Source organism: Curcuma longa, chromosome 11 (genome assembly GCF_044706935.1).
Source record: "Curcuma longa cultivar G26 ecotype Majalengka, Jawa Barat chromosome 11, ITB_CL_G26_1.1, whole genome shotgun sequence".
Taxonomy (NCBI): domain Eukaryota; kingdom Viridiplantae; phylum Streptophyta; class Magnoliopsida; order Zingiberales; family Zingiberaceae; genus Curcuma; species Curcuma longa.
The window spans coordinates 20,646,969-20,651,615 of NC_133871.1; the positions used below are offsets into that span (position 1 = coordinate 20,646,969).

Below are 4,647 nucleotides of genomic sequence, written 5' to 3' on the forward strand. Positions count from 1 at the left end.
GGTCCCCAATGAGATGGAAAAGTTCATAGTCACTACAAAAGCTCGTTGGTGAAGTGTCAAAACAAAATGATGATAATTTAATCCATCAGATTCACAATCACTAGGAAAATGAACTGCATGAGGAACAACAAAAGGTTGATACAATAGAAAAAACATGATCCTCACAACAACCCCTCCACAATTGTCATCTCTAAGCCGCTAAACAGTTGAAGCCGCTGCAATTGAATGACAATTAAAGTGGGATTAGCAGTAAAAAAGGGCCAAAACAATGGAATGACACCTATTTTCCCGGAGACTGTGATCACAATCTCCGCAAGTTTCATCCTCCTTCCCTTATTATAAATATGTAGGTATATTCACCTCTGAATACATAAGAGAATCGAGCATAATCTAACCAGTAGATGAGTGTCATGTCGGCCAGAACACATACTTTAGAAATGAGTACAAGTATATACCTGAATCCATCAAAGAAAAGGCGTTTTTTTTATGTAAAAAAATATTGATCTTATAGACTCGTTGTTTTAGCTACGCTTAAACATGTCTTGAAAGATTAGATATATAAAACTTCATGCAACGATTTCTCTCATATCACAGGCATCAGGAAGAAGGAAATTAAAGACTCCATGAAGATGCTCCTGACTTCTTTGACAGAAGGAAATGGATGGAATTCTAAAGAGACTATGAAAATACCCTTCCTTTAATTCATCTTTTTTACTATTATCTGATATAATTCAGCGTTCCTAATTGATCAGGAGAAGACTTAGGTGAATTCCCTTTGAATCTTTTAGATGAAAGATGGTCAACGTCGTTATATAAGAGGTCATTGGTTTTCTGTGGAGTCTTCATGAGGGAATCCCCCATCTGAGAAAGAGGCTATGGAAAGGAGTCGGCCTTCATCGGTTGAATTCTAAAACTCCATTGCAGTTATGGTTTCCTCACGATTAGGGTGATAGGGAAGAAGACGAGTTCAACAAGTGTTCCAACTCGGAGGGCTCCGTTCCTATAAGGGATAGGCTCCTCGCTAATAACACTACATCGTCGCACCAGGACAACAAAATAATAAACACCAAAACAACGCTCATGTCGTAAATCCATCACGAAAGTTCCATTTTTTGCATTTGGTAATTGTTACAATAGATACACGTTAAAGAAGAGAATTCAGAGAACACAAGAAATTTCCATATATTTGATAATAGTAGTTACACGCCTTACAGAGCACAAATAAAAAGCAGAGTTCATGATTGAACAGAAACATTTAGGACAGAGTTATAGCAACTCCTATAACCAGTAACTGTTTCTGATTCTGCAACTCCAGTACCAAATCAAAACAAAGATAATAATACCTGACAGACCTTATGCCTTTTGGTAAATATGGCTTGTATACACAAAGATGACCTTATGATGAAAATATGTGCATGAATGACAAACCAAACAAATGATGATAAAAACTCAATATACTATAAACAAAAAAAAAAGGAAAGAAAAAGAATGACACAATATAACTGTGTTCATGCAAGTAGATATATGCAAACAAGCAGGCAAGTGCAGTTTGGTCGTGGAAAATCTGCAACACTACAGCAAGGTATGGACATAGTAAGGACGCACCTAATATTTGAGCAGACTTAAATACCTCTGATAAAAACAGGAATTGTCTGCAATTTTTAAACAATAGAATGAACACTGAACATAAACAACCATATAACCATCTACAAATGCCCAAAATTCATGAAATGTAATGCATAATGAGATGGCACCCTTCGGACATAAATGATGATGGTTTCGAGGCATGAAGAAGAGCCCTTTTGGAGGATACCAAATCTTTGAGTTGGTGCCGTCCTGCTCCTGGGTCTGTGCATTATTAAAATGAAGAAGGAATGACTTTCCTGGACAATGCAAGAAAGTGAATTGTTAGTCACAAACTACAATGAAATACTTATTGCATAGATAGTAGAAATAATATATTCAGAGAATCTCAATTTTTTCAGCTCTGAAATAAGTGTCAACTGTCTGATCTGTAATTCAAAATAAATATGCAATTTCATATCTTAAATAAAACTCATTATGGCATAGGCACAAAAATATATAGGAAGTGGATGCACAACATTCACTTGGATGACATGATGATTAAAGTTTAGAACTATATTTGCTAAAGTTAAGTAAAGGAAACATCTTGTTACGCGTATCGTAATTTGTGTTTGGTATCTCTATCACATAAAAACACTCAACTTACACTTGAAGTGAACACTGGACTTGGCATTCATCTGCAAAGGAATGGAAAGATGGGATTGTCTGAAGTGGAGATGCAAATTCTGAGGTTGTAGCACCGTCTTCAACTTCATCTTTTGGCATTTCAGAAAATGACAAATCTGAATCTGTAAGTGAACAAGTAATGCATGAGAGCACTTAGTGTTCAGATTGAATGAGTTATTTTAATGTCTACCTGGACAAGAATGCATGTTGGAGCATGCTGCATCAGCATTAGGATGATCAACTTCATTATCTTTGCGCAGGGAACAATCTTCGAACTGAAGACCACTTCTAGTTTGTCCAGCATTGACATTATGCATTGAACTAGTGCTGCACTCTGAACTTCCTTGAGAGTTCTCATGAGAACCAACTTGCCTAGCAAATGAACTAGCTGTCATCTTTCATGTAAATATATCCATAGTTATAATCAAATGGTCCATAAACATGACTGTAACTCTTTGACTACCTCAATGGCTGCTGCTCTTCTTTCTTCACCATTATGTAAGTCTTCTATCAAGTCTCTTAGTTCATCAAGCATACAACTCATTCCAGAAAATCTTTTTCTCAGTATCCCACTGTCTTCAGTTTGAATCAAGTACTCTTGAAGCTCCTAATGGTTCAAATTTCCCAAAGATTCACAACACCAATGAAATAGAAGTTAGGTTAACATTTCAAGCAAATTGAATATACATCATTTGCACTGACAAAATTAGCACCTTCCAAGCCTCATCAAGACTTTGGTTGGTATTTTCTGCATTAACCTTCTTGGAAAGGGAAGTCAGCAATTCAGCTTGTTGCAACAAGGCAGTTAGTTTTGGGTCATCTCTCCCGAGGAAAGTTGCTTGACTAACCTTATTGGAAGCTGTATAGTCATTAGGAAAAGGCGAGGGCTTAAGGGAGCAGCAGAAGGCATCAACAAATCTTTTCACAAACGGAAGATAAACCAAATTGATAGTGGTTTGCCATCATATGGATAGCCTCTCATATTACCTGATGACTCATTAACAGTATCAAAGTTTTGAACTTCTAATAGAGGTGGCCTTTGCAGATGCTGAGCTGGACCATGTTCCCCAAGAGATCTCCTATGTGCTTCAGTTGTCTCTTTGAGAGGAGAGATGTGATACCTATCTTGCAAATGAAATACTAATAAGAAAAATAAATAGTTTAAACTGTTTCTTGGTGGTTTAGTCCACAGTAAATCCATCTACCTCATCTGCTTATTTGATGTCGATGGTTCCCCTATTATTATTGCTATAGATGGTCCTTCAACAAGAACCCTCTTGTTGCTTGGGTCCAAAGATGGAACACTATTCTCCTTGGATGAAGCCTCAAGTTTTGCCCTTTTCTTGCAGAGGGTGGAGAAGCGGTTCTTTACAGCGTTATCTGTTCTGTTGTAAAGCAAATACAAATCAGATTCCTGATAACTGTTTAATCATAATAGCGGATAGCTTATTAGTAAATACTAAATAAAGAAGCTGCTGTTGGATACCTTCCTGCTACAACCTTTGCAATCTCTGTCCATCTGTTGCCAAACATCTTCTGTGCCTGCAGAATATCTTCGCTTGGAGTGTCATAAACATATAATTATACAAAGAAAAGCTAGTGTTAAAGTCGAATAAAATTTTCTTAACAAACATGAATATTTTGTTCCCAAAGTACACTCTCCGCTTTCGCCGGCACCAAACTATGGTTTATCAATTTTGTCTGAACAGGACAAAGTTATCTCTTTGATTCAATATCCATAAATGACCACCGGTGATTCAATTCCTTACCTCACATAAAAGCATGTCCTCTTCCGCTGACCACCCACCTTTTTTGCATTCCGAATTCAAATAGGTGTACCATCTGCAATTTCAAGCCCACATCTGCGTAACTTCTACTAAAATAATTATGATACACATCTTCTGCAATCTCAAATGTTTATTCGTTTGGACAATTTACAAAGTTGTTCACCTTCTCCGGCACTGTCTGCTAGTCTTGTCCTTAAACAGAGCTGCGATACTTGTCCAACTGCAGCCAAAGCCAACCAAGGAATGTTGCAGGTCAGTATAGGGACTGTTCTATCAAACTCGAACAAGATCTTAAAGAGCAAAACCAGTATTGCAGACTAACTTGTCGGTCCCGTGCAAGCAATATGCTTCCGTAGTAAATCATCCTCCTACATGAAATCAAGATCCAAAACCTCAATTTTACAACGGAGTCAGCATATCAATAACCAAAAAAGATGGGAATTTAGGACCTGAGGGGTCCAAGCCACCGAGATATGCCGGTCCTTCTTCGAGGGAGCAGCCGGTGGAGGAGCTACGGGAATCGGGTTCTTCTCCTTCCCCAATCCCTTCATCATCGGAACTGAGCCAACTGCAGGTCTCTAACTGGATCGAGAACGAACTGGAAGAGGGG

The 4,647-nt window shown here is 37.9% G+C and overlaps 1 pseudogene; it reads right to left on the reverse strand.

The window, feature by feature from the left end:
• Nucleotides 1-1,235: 1,235 nt before the first annotated feature.
• On the reverse strand, nt 1,236-4,591 carry LOC141837311 (transcription factor MYB124-like; annotated as a pseudogene).
• Between the last annotated feature and the right edge of the window lie 56 nt (nt 4,592-4,647).